The 17,534-nt window shown below is 39.4% G+C and overlaps 1 long non-coding RNA gene across 1 annotated transcript; it reads right to left on the bottom strand.

Moving 5' to 3' along the window:
* Positions 1-15,160: 15,160 nt before the first annotated feature.
* LOC114813337 lies at positions 15,161-17,114 on the bottom strand. The gene is made up of 2 exons (XR_003761059.2): positions 16,835-17,114; positions 15,161-15,928 (listed from the first exon to the last, which is right to left on the bottom strand). It is a non-coding gene; the product is annotated as an uncharacterized LOC114813337 (long non-coding RNA).
* Between the last annotated feature and the right edge of the window lie 420 nt (positions 17,115-17,534).

Below are 17,534 nucleotides of genomic sequence, written 5' to 3'. Positions count from 1 at the left end.
GAACATAGTTTTATCCACCCTTAATGTTAAAATAGGTAGAGCATTTCATAAAGCACATATCATGTGCTAAGCACTGTGCTTAGCACTTAACAGTCCCTGTAAACTGTTAGCTCCTTGTAAGCAGGAATCACATTCATTCATTCAATCGTATTTATTGAGATCTTACTGTGTGCAAAGCACTGCACTAAGTGCTTGGAAAGTAAAATTTGGCAACAGATAGAGACAATCCCTACCCAACAACAGGCACACAATCTGGAAGGGGGACTACCAACTCTGTTGTGTTTTACTTTCCCCAAGTGCATCATATAGTGATCTGCCCACAGTAAGCATTCAATTAATATCATTGATTAATCGAGCTAAGCAAGGGCCAGATGTAAAGCAGTCAGATTGGATATAGTTTTTGGTCACACATGGGGCTCACAGTTTAAGAGGAAAGTAGGTAGCAGGAAGCAGCATGGCGTAGTCGTAAGAGCATGGGCTTTGGAAACAGAGGACATGGGTTCTTATCCCTGCTCCATCACTTGACTTGCCTAAGGTTACACAGGAGACAATTCACTTCTCTGTGCCTCGGTTACCTCATCTGAAAAATGGGGATTAAGACTGTGAGCCCCATGTGGGTCAGAGACAGTTTCCAATCCGATTACATTGTATCTACCACAGCACTTAGAACAGTGTTTGGCATGTAGTAAGTACTTAAATATCATTATTATTATTAAGTGTGGGAACTAAAAATCATACTTGAGATTTCATCATCGATTTTTAAAATTCAGTTTTTAGTGTTTCATTTCTACCTTACGCCATTCTATGTATTCTTTCTTTTAATTATATGGCAATGATATAGAACCTGAGTCCCATTGACTAAGTAGATAGTTATAACAATGACATTTTTAAAAATAAAGCTACAAAGATAATCTTGTGGAGTTTGATTGCCTCAACTGTGTGGTACCTGCTTAAGTGCTTACTAAAATAGTCAGAACACAGAGTGTTCAATGAATACCACTGATTGTATTTGTATTGACAGTCTTAAGCTTTTTTAAAAGTAGTATTAAAGTCTATTGTAGGTTGAAAAATTCCTAGTTTTGGCTCATCTAACATACCCAAGGAAATCAGGGGGTGCACCTGGCTTAGACCTCTAAATTAGATCTCAGTTGACTTGTTTGGAGACCCTTAGGGAAAGAGGGAAATCTCATGTGAGCTTCCCCTGGGAGTCCAGGTTGATAACGAGGCCCTAAGGATTCTTACTTCATCATGGGTCCAGACTGAAGTGGGTCCCTTGAAATTATTCCATTGGATTGGAACCCACTGCTGATTCTCGAGATTTTAGGGAGAGACAATGGGGCCTGGGCCAGACCTCTTAAGGCAGCTCCAGTTGGATTGGATTTTCTTGACCTGTCCCTGTTGGACCCTCTTTATCCAGAACCATCTTGATGGCCTCTCACACTTCTGGCACAGTGGGCTGTAGGATTTTATTATTCACTGCATACCTGATTTAGTCTATTTGGACTTAGACGTTGGTTTTAATGAAATACTCAAGCCATAAATGAAATTAACATTTTCTAAATTACTTACATTTCTTTGTGAAAGAAAACCATAGGCGTGGAATTCTCTCAATTACAGAACCTCCTACTGTTTCTATTTAAGCTGGCTCTCCTCGGTACAGACTTCTATTAGGGAGGATCCCCATGGTTTAGCTTGATAATATGATGAGCACAGCAACCTTCCTAACAGTTGATCCATATTCAGTTCCCAGGTAACACAAATTCACCACAACATAGTACAATGCCGTGCCCTCAATTGGAATGCAATAAATATTAACCAAATTAATTTGGACACTTTTACTCATTACTAGGCATAAATAGTTGTCCTTTGTTTTTAAAGGTGATGCTACTGACAGTGAAATCTTATCCATGCATGCAATTGTGGTTTTCCAGACCAGAGGGTGACTACACTCCCCATGACAAGGCTTGCAAGTACAGATAGATTCATGCTGTGCTAATGGTTTTGTCCTATACAAGACCTGTCTCTTACTTCACTGATTTTCACATAGCCTTTGTTCAAGGAGGACCACACTCAGCCCAATTGCTGTTTGTCTATCTACTGACTGAAGCAGAAAATCCTCACTATCAGATTCAAGGCTGTCATCCCCTTAGTCTCCCCTGTTACAACCCAGTCCACAAACTTCACTCCTTTAATTCCAATTTACTCTCCCTCACTCTCACCTCATCTCCAGCAACCCCTTATGTGCTCCCTCAACTCCTTCTCCTAACATATCTAACAGACCAGCACTCACCTAAATCATTCATGCTCTAGCAAAATCATATCATCTCTGGAAAGCATTCCGGGACTCAGTTCTCACTTCTCCACTCTATGCCCTTATTCCTACCCAGCAAGCATTTAAGTAGTTCTCTTTCCCCACATCCTCACCCTTAAAAAAAAATATACTCGTTTGCCTTCTTATCTTTAATTTATTCTAATGTCTGCTCTCCTAAGATCCTGGAGGTCTGGAGTTGTGTCTACTAACTTTATCTCCCAAGTGCTTAGAATAGGTCTCTGCACAAAGTAAGCACCCAAAAGCCATTGATTGAGGTCTTCCAACAATGTAACATTGTTTGACTGTTTCAAAAGATTTAAAAGCTGACAAAGGACTAAAGAAACTAAAGCAACTGAAATTCACCTGACCCTCAAATCTATAGCACTTATATATGGTATCCATAATTTAATTTCTGTCTCCCCCTCTAGACTGTAAGCATCTTGTGATCAGAGACTGTGACTACCAACTCTGATGTAGTGTTCTCTGCCAAGTGCTTAATACAGTCTTCTTCATAGTGTTCTGATTGATGAGTTTTTGTACAAGGTGCTATTTTCTTTATGCATGCTAAATGAACATTTGTTAACTGATTAAAAATTCTAGGAAAACAGGTGGACATTTTATTTTTGTCCAGCCAAATTTTCCATCCTTATGTAAACACAGAATTAGTAGAAGGATAAAAAGTCTTCATTCTTCTCACATTATGAATTCATTTTTGTTGTTAGCTTCAAAAATTCTTTAGACAACTGAACTGGATATCGAAAAGGAAACAAACAATCACAAACTATAATCTTTCTCTGCATTGTTTCATCTCAGCTTCAAGAAAGATTTAACAAATAAGATCTGCATTTTAAATGAGGAAAGAGGGAAAGATGTAGGCTATGCTTAGAAGTTAAATAATTAAATGAACTGAGAGAGTTAGAATATTTATAGCTTGAAATATTCATAAATTAATTTAAAATGCCAGTTATACAATATTAATTGTCTTAGATAGTCATACTGATTTCATTTAGAATCAGAGGGGCGTGTGAGTAGAGAGCTCAGTTTTTGAATATTTACATGAGGGATAGGTATTTATCTGAAATGAATTAAGGCTTATATTATTTCACAGCTCTCCCATCCAGTTACAATGATAAAATTGAATTAACAAGACTTTCTCCAACTGGATTCTTCTGCTCAAGTGGAAGCAGCTAATCTGTGGCCAACTGACTCCTCAAACCAAAGCTCTCAAACATATAAAATCCTCACCATAAACGAGATAACCTAGAAGTCTAACTTACAAAAGCTTTTCCTCCATAATCCTTATCATGACTCTAGTGGGGAGATACCAGAAGTGAGACTCATTGGTACCCCAAAGTAATCATTATTTTGTAACCAATCAGGAAACAGTGCAGCTTTTCCCTAGCATAGCCTGCTATGGATGTTTGGGGGAAATGTCACCCTTCCCAGAACGAGAGTATTTTTTGACCAGAGATCATTTATTTCTGTTCTGTGATTTAATTAGTTCCTTTCCCTTATAGCTTTCATTATTTCCAGGTGGGCAGTCCATGCAGCTCTCTCTCTCCAAATATCTCTCTCTGAATTCTGACCCAGAAGTCACTTGACCCCAAGATCTGTTTCACCAATCCATAAGAAAAAGTGGTCAAATCTTCTCTGATCAGTCAGTATCATCATCCCAGCACCATCTACTTTCATTTCCTTAGTTCACATGTAGACTTATTTATAAACTGGAAATACAAGTTTTTATAACAATGATCCACACTCTTTTGACGTTATCCAAAAGTTCTTCTATTTCAAGGAGACTCCACTGATGGCACTCATGAGGTGTTTTTAGGGTGATTGATAATTAATAATTCAATTCCCACCAGGGGAAGTCCAGCAAACAGCCCCCAGTCCACTATGAGGAAGCTGTTAGAGTTCCCAATTCTCATAGCTTTCCCAGTGATGGCATCAGACCTAGGGGGACACCAGGAAGCTGTAATTCCATGGGCTTGAAGAAAATGTTCCCCATTGCCTGAAAATGGAGGGTACTCCATTAAGTATGTTTCACATTTAGTGGGAGGAGGCCTTGCTTTCTCTATGGTGCAGGAGTAATCTATCCTCCGGACTACCATATTCTTCATTTTCCCACATGAAAATAGCACATAACTTTGAAAAATGAAATAAATTGTGGACTCCTTAAGGACATGATCCATGTCCATTTGTTGTATTGTACTTTCCCAAGCACTTGCTAGAGTGCTTGGTATGCAGTCAAATAGTAAAATACTATTGATTTAAATAGAATCTTTGTAAAGGCCAAAGAAAATCATTCTTTCATTAAGACCAGTGGACTAGATGCCCTGAGCAAAGCAGCTAAATGGGAAAGATTGCCTATTTAACCTTTAATTTACCAAGCTTAATTCTGCTTCTAATTTGAAGAAGAAAGGTGGAGCAGCGAGTGAGTATCCAATTAACATTCTAAATGCACTCTTCTAGAATGTCAATTGGATGCTAACTCATTGATCCAAAAGGTAGAACAAATTAGCAATAAGTCCTATATTAAACAAAATGAGAACAGGGGACACAAAAAACAAATAAAAAAGCACACCTCTCTCACAAATGAGTTTTATTATACAAAATGAGGCTTGTACTGAATTGGATTTGAAGTGGGTATTTTCCAAATTCCTTCTGAAGGACAGACGAGAGGAAAAACTTCCTCTTAGAGAATGACACAAAATTGGTTGAAATGGAAATTGCAGCATGAAGAATAAGTAATGCAACATTTTCCTTAGGTAATGTGTGCTACTGCAGCATCATTGATCAATGTATTCTTCAAGAATATTTATGCAACAAAAGCTGCTCAAAATGAATATCTGATGATAGGCTAAAATTCAAAAGTTGATCATCAGGTTAGGTAAAACAAAAGGTAACTACAAATGTATATTAAATCCCTCTTGTATGCCAGACAAGAAGTATTTTATATATTTTTGAAAATGGAAAATGAATTACTGTTGAGATAAATCAGTCACAAGACATTTTGTTATTCAATTAACTGATGGCATGTTTTAGAAAATATCAAATTCAATAAATAGAAGATATTAAGAAGGTTGCTGCCAAAGCAGGTACAAAGTAGGTAAATCACATTTGAGTGCAGACATGACCTCAGGCTAGGGTAGAAAAAAAAAATCAATAAAGAGAATTTTCTCAGCATTCATCGGAAGGAGAAGGAAGGTTGTTAGTCTTTGCTAGAACCCAATTTTGAACTGAATGCTTTTGCAGCTTTTGCCTGATGGCATAGCCCTTTTTTACTTCCTGCCTTTTATTGCATATAACCATTGTGTTTTTTAATTAAATCAACCAATGGTATTGATGGGGAACTTATATGCAGAGCACTGTACTAAGCATTTGGGAGAGTACAACAGTATTGGTGCTCTGCACCCAGTAAGTTCTCAATAAATACAACTGAATGAATTGGTAGAAATGGGCCATTCTTACAAGGAGCTTATGGTTTTGAGAGGGAGATAGTCATTAAATTAGAGATATGTGCAGCGTGAATATCAAGTGCTTAAAGGGTAGGGATTCAAGGACATAGGTGATGTAGAAAGGAGAGGGAATGGGCGAAAATGAGAGCTTAGTCAGGGATGACCTCTTGGAGATGTAATTTTAATAAGGTTTTGAAGGTGGGGAAGAGTGGTGGTATGACATATGAGGTGGAAGGGAGTTCCAGGACAGAGGGAGGAAATGAGCAAGGGATCGGGGATGAGAGAGACAAGACTGAAATATAGTGAGTTGGCTGGAGTTAGAGGAGCAAAGTGTGAACAGGCTGGGTTGCAGTAGGCAATCAGAAACAAAGTAGCAGTGGGATAGCTGGTTGAGTGCTTGAGAGCTGATGTAAGGAGTTTTTGCTGAATGTGGATGGACAACTAGTATTAACTGCTTATAAGGCTAATGGGTTAAAATATAAAGTCTAGAGAATAGATACTACCTTTTGGAAATAGAAATACAGTAGAATTTCTGAGTCAGTAGCTTTTTTTAAAAAAACTGTCTTCGATGAATCCCACTGATTTCATCATGATAAAATATTTGATCTGCAGGGATACCCTTTAAGTTTTGGACTTTGAGTTAACACATCCCCCCTTCTCCCCAAGAAACTGCAAGCTCATTGTGGTCAGGGATTGTCTGTTGTTGTATTGTACTTTCCCCAAAAGCTTAGTATAGTGCTCTGTACACAGTAAGCACTTAATATGATGGAATGAATGACTAGGAAGTGAGGGGAATTTGCATGCATCCAAAAAAAGTCCTTATTGGAGAAGAACTGGGAGACATGGGGTATTATCCTGGAGGCAGCAAAAGACCAGTATAGATAGTATATCGGCCACCTGATTATACTTTTTGGGCAGTCTGGTTTTGAGATTTAACACTATAAGCACTGTTCAAGTGCCTAGTGTGTACAGAACACTGAATGAAGACCTTGGAGAATATTGAAATGAAAAAAAAAACACAACAAAATAAAAGCTAACCTAGCCCACAATGAGTTTAAAGTCAAATTAAGAGCATTTACCCAGAAGTAGATGACTATATCGCAACAGAGGAAATAATCAGTGATATTTATGAGCACTGACTGTATGCAGAGCACTGTACTAAGCAATTGGGAGAGTACAATACAGAGTTGGTAAGCACATTTCCTGCCCACAACAAGCATACAGTCTAGAGGGGAAGACAGAACTTAAATAAATAATTTACAGATCTGTTCATAAAAGCTGTGGAGCTGAAGGTGGGGTGAATATCAAATTCCAAAAGGATACAGATCTAACTGCATAGATGACACAAAAGGGAGAGGGAGTTGGGGAAAAGAGGGCTTAAATCAGGAAAGGCCTCTTAGAGGTGATATGGCCTTAATAAGGCTTTGAAGATGGGAAGAGATAATAAAGGAAATTGAGTCAAGGTGCAGAATGGTCTAGATATATTCCCCATTTTCTGACAGTAAAGTTTATCTCCACTACGTAGGTATCTCTAGCTAATGCTCATACTTGAAGAGGGATCCTTACTAAAAATTCATGTTCTGAACTTTGATTACCTCAAATGCTAAAATAATAGGATTCTTTTTAGGATTTAAGTACTATGGAATTTTAAAGTCATTTAAATATAGAAGATAAGTCTGATTAGCAAGTCTCAGAATTAATGCACCACTGAATCAACTGCAGCTAACCCTTTTAATTCAATTTTTCTTCAAGAAATTCATCTCTAGACTGAGCTCCTTGTGGTCAGGGAATGTGTCTATTGTTGTATTGTACTCTCCCAAGTGCTCAGTACATTGTTTCACACACAGTAAGTGCTCAATAAATATGATCAAATAAATGAATGATTTAAATTGACATTACCATAGTTAACAACTTCATATGTTATTTGTCCAGAAAAAAAAGAAAAAGTCTATATTTTACATAGAAACCCCTTAAATTTGTCTCAATATGGTTCCAACTCCTTGAAAATTCTCAGATACGCTGTGGATTAGTGAAAGGTTTATGTATGTTTAACATCCAAAGGCCATTCTGCCTCAATAACTAGCAGTTACACTATGTATTTACTTAGCTAACATTGCCGTCTCTGGGCAACTAGCCCAAAAATAGCAATCGTCTACTGAGAAAATAGCTTGTCACCAAACCTCCATGATAAAGTCCTTCTTATATCTTCATTTTCAATTGTAGATAAGCCAATCACCCCTTAATACAAGCAAAACAATGGCCAAAAAGCCCCCTGTGATTTGTTTAAGGCAGGGCTGCAATTTAGCAGTCAGCTTTGGTGAAAAATAGAGGGAGGCATCTTTTGTATTCCTGTCTTACAAAAGAGTTCTTTAGCTCCAACCTGAGCTAGCTAGATAATTTCAAGCAGTCTAACAGATTCCAGAATAGCTATTGGTGTTGAAGGCAAGTTATTAAATGGACTGCACTAACATTAGGAGCAAAACACTCACTTTTTTGGTAGCTTCTTGCTTATTAAACTCCAGACATCTGGTCTCTAAACTCACTGTTGTGTTAAGGTTTGCATCGATGCATGCACACACACACACACACACACACACGAGAGACTTTATGCTTAAGCATTACCAACCTCTTCTGTATGCATGGACTGAGATTCCATTACTGCAATCTGATGCTCTGGGTAAGGGGAAGAGGTCGGATAATAAGATAAATTAATGAAAGGTGTGGGTGAATAGAGCCTGATGTCTAAAGAAAAAAGAAACTGTTTTTTTGGCCAACGTTTAAAGCTTTAGGGTGCAAGGGGCTGACTAGAATTGATGAACAGTTGATACTGGAATGTAACAATGTCTTTCAGGCCAGATAATAGCCTAGTTTACTATTAGACATGTCCTCCCTATCTTATCTCTTCACATACTTTGCAGTCAGTGTAATTCCATTGCTATAAGGGTCCTTTTACCTTTAAATATGGGAGAACTACAATAGAGAAATCCAGCCAGCCTCAGTGTTCGGGTGAGCTTGTTTTATTATTCCCCTTTGTTTAGAAGTTCTGGATTGTTTGCATTTATAAGTGAGCAACACAACCTTGGATGTGAGATTGGGCTCCATCATCCAGAGTCTTTTGACAAAAGGAATTTATTGCTCTGCAAGTTTAGTTCTCATGACAAAAGAAAAAGTTGGTGTACTTGTCAGAATCCAGACAAGATGAACAATTTATAGGAATGCTTGTCTAGATAGTGGTATAGAAAATAAAATATTAACCCCCTCCCACCAAAAAACAAAACCTCTGTCTCTATAGGAATATTACATGTTTAAAGGAGCTGTTAGCACTGCTAATAAAGTGGACATCAAAGTTGTCTTACACATTTACACATTATCCTTATAATCCTTCACCCACTGCTGTCATGACATATCACAGCCATTAACATCTCCATTCCTAATAGAAGTGTGAGCTACAAAATTGCATATGCATGTCAGAAAATGAAGGAAGATATTGTTTCCTAATGGTTAGGTAACCAGACTGCAAACTACTTGTCTACAAACACTTGCCCAAGAACTTAGTACCAAGCTCTGCACAAAGTAAGTACTCAAATGCCATTGATGGACTATCACAAGCAGGGTTACCAAGGAATCTAATTCCTGTCACTGGGTGAGATAGTCACCTCTCCCAAACCAATGGAAAACTTTTAAGTCTCTACACTTTCCAGTGGCAGGGTTAGATTTAGGGTCTCATAATAAACTGCAAAAAAGGGGAAGAGAAAACAAAAAAAAATGATCTCCTGCTTCCCTGCAAATTGCAACCAGACTTTTCCCTCACCATCCCCAACTCCCACTCTTTAGGGAGCAGAGCAGCAAGAAGGCAATCGTTTAAGACATGAGTTCCAGCTCTGGAAAAGTTGTGAGTGAAGGGGGGTCCTCCAAGAGGCTCCCTGCAGTGGGGATGTGGGTGGGCTGACTCCCACCCAGAGGGGGTACCTAGGTGAGCTTTCCTGAGAACCTTTCTCCTGCTTTTCTGCGAGCTCCTAGGAAAAAGCTGGGTTGGTCTCTAAGTCACCCTGCTTCTTCCCTCCCCCAACCACACTCTCTTTATTAGCAATTTGTACAGTTTGGATAGTTGCAAAAAGGGGACTATCACTCTGTAAAGTCTCTGCCAAAATAGTCTTTCAGGATCTGTACTCAAACTCAGATTGGCTTCATGATACCATGGTAGTGTCACCTATCTTCCCTGCCAGGGCAATGGTCATCTTTTCCTGCTCTCTGTAAACAGCTTGTGCTCTGCTTCCCCTCCCCAGTACAGCAGTGAGTATTTTTTAGCAAGCCAAGAGAGTGGGGTTGGCTAGTAGAATGACTTCTGGGAAACCTCTTGAATGTGGGGGACCTATGGCATCTTCCAACCTAGAGTATAGTAACCCTGGTGGGAACATGTGGTGAGAAAATAATATGACACAGACCTGCAAAATCCTCTGGGACAGATTTTTCATTTTTAAGGTATTTGTTAAGCACTTACTATGTGCCAAGCACTAAGTGTTGAGGTCAATCCGAGCTAATCAGGTTGAGCTAATCAGGTTGGACACAGTCCCTGTTTCATATGGGGCTTACAGTCTTAATCTCCATTTTACAGATGAGGTAACAGAGACACAGAGAGGTTAAGTGAATTGCCCAAGGTCTCACAACAGAGAGCCGGCAGATGGGAATTAGAACCCAGGTTCTTCTGACTCTCAGGTCCTTGCTCTATCCACAAGACTACATTGCTTCTACTGCGTTTCGGGCTTCAACAGCTCCTTCCTGCTTGGAAGGCCATAAATGAGGAGAAGTGAAGGAGGTTCCAGTGGACAAAAGATAAAGTGCTACTCACTTCCAATTTGTAAGACAAAAACAGAAACCGTAGGGATTCTTTGAATTGGGAGCTGGACTGTCCCAAAAGCCTCTTTCCTCCTCCTCTCATCAGATAACTCTTAAAGTGAACCTGTAAGCTCTAGAACTGCCACAATTTCCTAGTGTAAGGCCTAGGGACTCTAGGCTGTTCCTGAGCCATGGAATTTGGCTCATTGCCTGGATTTCACTAGATCTGATGAACAAAGACAAATGCCATCAGGGAGGTATGTCAATGATGTGGGGTCACTAAGTGTAGTGACTTGAAAACCATCACTGGCAAGTCAAACCTAATAGCTAAATTCAGTGTCAGCTATGTCACTGACAAATGATGCAAGGAAAGAGATAGCTTTCCTTGCAGTTTAACTAGTACCTCTTCTGGGAACTTTTCTGTGTCACCTATGCTCTTAAATCCAAACCCCCTAAATTCTTTGATATTCACCTCCACAGCACTTACATTCACAATTTTATGCTCTGTTGCTTCCCCTTATCTGTAATTTATTTTGTCTATCTCCAACTCTTCCTATGCTCCGGATCTATTATCCATAACCTAAACGATGAGCAAGATATTCAAAAAAGATAGACTGTAAGCAGGGAACATGTCTAACTCTGTTGTATTGTACTGACACTTAGTATCTTGCTCCGCACACAGTAAGCTCTCAAATATGATTGGTATTGTACTCTGTTGCTTAACCCAGTGCAAGCAAGCAATACCATTCATTGATAGAGATAGTCTGCCCACTGTTAATCTCCATAATACACTCAGCATTAGAATGCCCACCCCATTATAACAGGATGACATTTGTGTCCAATAGTCTCAATGTTCAGGATAACATTTGTATCAAAATAGTATTTAGTGAGGGACAAGACACTAGGGAAAAAAGTCCATCATGCTGAATATAAAATAATAATTATGGTATTTGTTAAGTGCTTACTATGTGCAGAGCACTGTTCTAAGTGCTGGGGTAGATACAGGGTAATCAGATTGTACCACGTGGGGCTCACATTTTTTAATCCCCATTTTTACAGATGAGGTAAATGAGGCCCAGAGAAGTTAAGTGTCTTGCCCAAGGTCACACAGCAGAAAAGTGGCAGAGCCGGGATTAGAACCCACAGCCGTTGACTCCCAAGCCTGGGCTCTTTCCACTAAGCCACGCTGCTTCTCGTATGGCCAACTAATGCAACCCACAAGAGATGGGGCTCACTTGTATCCAAAGTCAATTTTTTCAGAGTGACAGAGTGAAAATGATACCTAAGCAATCAGCTTTTGTGAACTGAAGTGAGTTCTAATCCCAGCTCTGCCACTTATCTGCTGTGTGACCTTGGGCTAGACACTTCACTTCTCTGGGTCTCAGTTACCTCATCTGTAAAATGAGGAGACTGTGAGCCTCATGAGAGACAAGGACTGGTTCCAACCCAATTTGCTTCTATAGATCCCAGTGCTCAATATATTATCTGGCACATAGTAAGTGCTTAAATACTACATTATTAGACTTGTCACTTTGTTGGTGGAAAATGTCAATGTTTTAAATGGAACACCCCTTATGATTATGGTGAAATCCAGGAAGGAAATCAAACGCTTCTCCCAAATGAACCCCCAAATATCACAGAGTAAGGAGCTTGATTGCCACTTCTGTCAGTCATCCTTCTGGATCTGTTCTTTGAAGTAGAAGTCATGAGCTGCACCTTCATTTCAGAAAGGATAGGCAGATGGAGCTAACCAATCATTGGATAGAGGCTAGGAATAAGTGGACCTGCCAAAATGGTAGCGCAAATTCTTCAGCACTAAAATGAGGGCTTCACCCTCATGCTGTAAGTCTGGCTAGGAGCTTTGCGCACTCCCATTGGAGATTTGTGGTGGGGGAGGAGTGGGAGAAAAGAAGGAAAGAGCTTAGTGAACATCAAATCATCATCAAATCACACCACCTGGCAGCTAACCCAAATTCACCCTCATGTTCAAAATGAGAGCGGCTATTCCTATTTTCCACACATCTTTTGCCCATTAGTCTGACCAAGAAATGGCATTTCTCTTATGGGAAGAAGGAGTGATTAAAAGGATATTGAAGAGAAACAGAGTTATGTAGTCATACCTGTTGATTGATGGAATGTGGCACCAATTGCTAGTCTGAACTGATAGGAAGTGAAGTGGCTCTGTTAGGACAACAACCTCTATGAAGCAGAGCTATAAAAGACTTGTGATACAGGAAACAGGAGTCAATACCATTGGAAAAAAAATGGGTGACCAAATATATTGTTAGTAATATTTAGCTTGTGCTTCATTTAAGGAGAATTCAAAAGGTGAGAATTTTTTTTTAAATGGTATTAATTAAGCACTATGTGCCAGGCACTGTACTATGTGCTGGGGTAGATACAAGTTAATTAGGTTGGTCACAGTCCATATCCCACCTGTGGCTCACCATCTTAATACCCATTTTATAAATAAGGCAACTGAAGCCCAGAAAAGTTAAGTGACTTGCCTGAGGTCACACAGACAAGCAGCAGAGCCAGATGACTATGGAAGTGGCTGAAAAGATTAATGCAAAACAAATAATCTATTTCACATCATGTGCACAGATACCACCATGCTGGTTTTGCTGGACAGGCCTGAAACTACCTCTACTCAATGATATATCTACTGAGATCTTATTGGGGGCAAAGCCCTGTACTAAGCTCTTGAGAAAGTACAATATAATGAGGGTTGATAGATGCATTCCCTGCCCACAAGGCATTTATAGTCAAAAGGGGAGCTAAGTAATCCTATTACTGCCTGAGTCATCTGTCTTTTGTGGAGACTTCAACGGCCATGTCAATCAACATATTTGAGTGCTTACTGTATGCAGAGCTCTGTACTAAGCACTTGACTATATTACATTCTTCAAGACTGCCTCACTCTGACTTTAAAACATTTATTCTGCCTTTTATCTGACGCTCCTTCCCATTCTTTACAATTTACTATCAAATACTTGGGTATTCTGATCCTCACAGGTGCCATCCTGAGAATGTGTTGCAGTGAGAATTACCTCAATACTGGTAAGTATAGGATGCTTCAAGAATCAGGCTGCTTAGGAGATTGAACTGAGAGCTAGAAGCAAACTGAACAGTCTGCAGTTGGGCTTGCTGAAGGGATGACACCAGAGGTCTATTCACATTTTTTGAGTCTTGTGAAAAGTTAAATGCATTCATGATTTTCCTACTAAAAACCATCTGTGGATCTGAAAAACAAGTCATCTTTACTTAATATATCAAAGACAAATATTTCACGATCAAACTGAGCCGACAATAGCGTTACCGATGTAAGGCAGAAGAGAGTCTAGCCTTATTTTTGCCCTCCATCTGTTACTAAACAATAACAAAAATGTGTGTTGGTAAAAAAGATATTCCATAACACTAGGCAATTTTACTATGTTTATGTGGTGCAATTTTCTGGGGTAAAAGAGAATGTAGAAAAACAAAGGGGACAGTATTTTTTGCTTTTTAAAATTTCCAGAGGCTCCCCTTGCTTGTTCTGTTGTGTAACTCTTCCCTGCAACCACATTGTCATCACTAAGTAGGATAAATGTTACATACAGAGCTTTGGAAGGTGCATTCAAACAGGCCCAACTAAATCATTGTGAAAGGCATAGGGGCATGCTGAATTACCTTACATTTCAAGGACATGGGTCTGTGCAGAGGTCAAAAGTAAAGAGAAGTAATACAACCATGTTTAAAATGGATTAGGTTTTATCAAGAGTTAGCTGAGAGAAGGGGTAAGGATATGGCTACTTTGAAAGGTGGCAGATTTAGAATTGATTTTCTTCTTCAAAGATGTTTTTGGCTATGCCTTTTTGATTAATTTAAAAAGTCAACAAAACCTTTGGCAGCACAAATCCATACATCTACTAACTGGGAAGTGATTTGATGATGATGGCATTTGTTAAGTGCTTACTCTGTGCAAAGCTCTGTTTTAAGTGCTGGAGAGGATACAAGGTGATTAGGTTGTCCCACATGGGGCTCACAGTCTTCATCCCCATTTTACAGATGAGGTAACTGAGGCACAGAGAAGTGAAGTGACTTGCCCAAAGTCACACAGCTGACAGGTGGCTGAGGCGGGATTTGAACCCATGACCTGACACCCAAGCCCTGGCTCTTTCCATTGAGCCAGCCTGCTTCTCTAAGTGATTTGAAAAAATGTAATGAAATGTGATCTTAATCCATATTACACTAGTGAGTTGTCTTGCTGATGTTAAGAAAAGGTGGGAAATATTAAAGTGAAAAGTTTTATCCCACAATTGTGGCATTAATAGAGGATTCAAAAAGAAACTGCTTCTTTCCATATTTGTATAGTTACCTTGTCTAGTCAGTTCCAGGCTCCCCTTTCACCCAAGAGGTGCAAACAGTGGACCCCCTGACAGAAGCCTCCAACACCTAAATTCTCAGATGCATTTGAAGAATACCCTGCAGGTGACTTAAAGAGGCACTTCTGAAGTTCTCTCCTTTAGCCCATGGTTGGAGGGGACAAGCAGAAGAAAAGTCAAGTGTTACTGGATGAGAAATACATTTTTTAATGGCAAAATTAAGGAATCCAAAACATCTGAAGAATAAAAAGCACATAATAAATGCCAGCTGCATATATTAGAGAACAAATACCTCGTTGAAAAAAAGTAGAGAGAAAAGTTTTCAGAGAGTCATTCTTTCTTTCTCCGGGATGAGGAGCTGAACAGCATTCTCCCCTTTTATGGATTCTGCTCAAGAATTTTGTTTATAATCTGACTCCTCTCATCTCTTCCTCCTCTTGAGGTCATCTAGCCTTTCATGCAGTTGCCTTCCTTGTATCATCTGATCCCTAAGATAGGGTAAACTCAGCCACAAGGTTCCTGGTTTGGAGCCTCTGAGATGGACTGTGCTGAGGTAGTGGGGCTCCTACTTCAGAGAATGGTTTGGGCACTTCCATGACCCCAGACCAAAACAGGTGGGTCATCAAAGCAGTCCTTGGAATAGAGGAGGGGGGGTTCAGCTACATTACACCTGTTTCCCCTCCTGAGAGGCTTGCCAGTGGTGCCAAGTGCTGGGTTTTCCAAAGCCCAGAACAGCCTAAATGAGTAAAGTTACCTACAAGTAGAGCCAGGAAAGAGAGTCATACAGGTGGTGGAGTTACATTCAGCATTCCTTCCCTGGTCCCAAATTATATTTCACCCTTCAGGGGTGGAAGGAGGCCCAGCATGTGGAAGTATAGTGTGCCTGTCCCTGATCGTGGTTTGTTATCATGATCAGAGATCTCGTGGATAGTGAGAGACTATTCTTCTTGCTCAGGACACTAGATGGAAGGAAAACAGCAAAGCATGTCTGATTAATAGCCTCTATGTCATTATTATTAGTCCGCTCTTGTAGTCTGAGGCATATTATGAACAAGTTCTTTTTCACATTACACGTCACCAGAACATGAAGTAAAATGATCCCAATTGGGCAAAAGGTACCACAGCAAAGCTTAGAAGTTAGAATCTTTGATATGCAACAGCTGAGCTTCTTGGTTACGAGTCTTTCCCAAAAGGTTTTCATGATGACTTTAACTACCAACAGCAGTTTCCAATTAGGAACACTTAACCAGCAATCATTTTTGGTACTAAACTATTTCACCACAGGCTATCAAAAAGGTAAATGCAAGATTGGGTCATTTATTTTTGACCAGAAACATATTTTTCTTGATTGCTCTAGAGTGAACACATTCATGGAGCAAATGCAAGCAAAAGAAGTTTAGTTCCCTTGGTTAATTGAATATCTTGCCCTGTTATGTCAAAATCCATTTTTCTGCACTCAAGCTTCTCAACTGCGTGAGCCTCCACAAGTTATTTTCTGAATCAAGTGCTGTAAGGTTTATGCATAATAGTGTTTACTTATCAAGTATTACTTTATACAACACAATATACTAGGCAGAATTAAGAAGCAAGTATTTAGATGTGGTGTTTTCCAACTCCAAGCCCTTTAAGGAGACTTAGGCTGTGATAAATAACCATTAGACTTCAGCAATTTTCTACATTGCCTATAATCATAACTGGTTTATCAGGATTATAAATATGTAGGAACAGAAAGAAATTTAGGGTACTAATACTTCCCAAGTATTGAGAAGTAAGTTAGGGAACAACTAACAAAAATTCCAATAACAAAGTTTTCCAACTTTGCCCTGTTTCTCAAATAAATATATAACATTAAAGGATGTACTCACAAACAGCACAAGGCAGAATCTTCCAGAAAAGGATCAGTTCAACTCCTCTGCAAAGGAAACAGGCACTGGATTCACTGAGAGAATAAGCCACTGATCTCTGAGTTTAAAAATTCTGCTCAGCTGGATTAGCTTTCATTCCCAGATGATTCTGAAATATGTAGATCCTTTTCTTTCTGGGAAATGTAGTCCCGGTAAGGTTATTTTATTTCACCTCAGCCCATAAGCGGGGCTTCTGTTTCCCAGACACCTGGGATAGAAATGAAAAGCCTCTGAAGTGAGGACTCAGGGAGTTCCCTTTGGCCAAATGTCTTAAATTCTGTCAACCTCCACAAAAAGTGTCATGTGACATCAATACACTACACTAGCTAATTTATTATATCCAGGTCAGCAAAGTTTTGAGTGGTAATGCTGAGTACCGTCAGTAGCTACCTTAATCTGTATCTCCAGAGAAAGCCTGAACTCTATCACAACTGGGAATGGCCAACAGGTGTCTACCTTTAAGAAGCTTAGTAAAGTGGTTTTTGAGTAGGGTTCTAGAGAAGGTAAATGATATATTTGGTGAAGCATGGTGTGAGGATAGTTGTCTAAGATGAAGGGCTGAAATGAGCAAGAATAGAAGATAGAATACTCGAGTATAAGGAGAGGACTTGCCTGTGTAGAGTGAAGGATACAAATTGGGATTGAGCCAGTAAAGAAGAGG

This window comes from Ornithorhynchus anatinus, chromosome 7, assembly GCF_004115215.2.
Source record: "Ornithorhynchus anatinus isolate Pmale09 chromosome 7, mOrnAna1.pri.v4, whole genome shotgun sequence".
NCBI lineage: Eukaryota > Metazoa > Chordata > Mammalia > Monotremata > Ornithorhynchidae > Ornithorhynchus > Ornithorhynchus anatinus.
The sequence above is the reverse complement of the archived record's forward strand: the minus strand, read 5'-3'. Positions and strand labels throughout refer to the sequence as shown.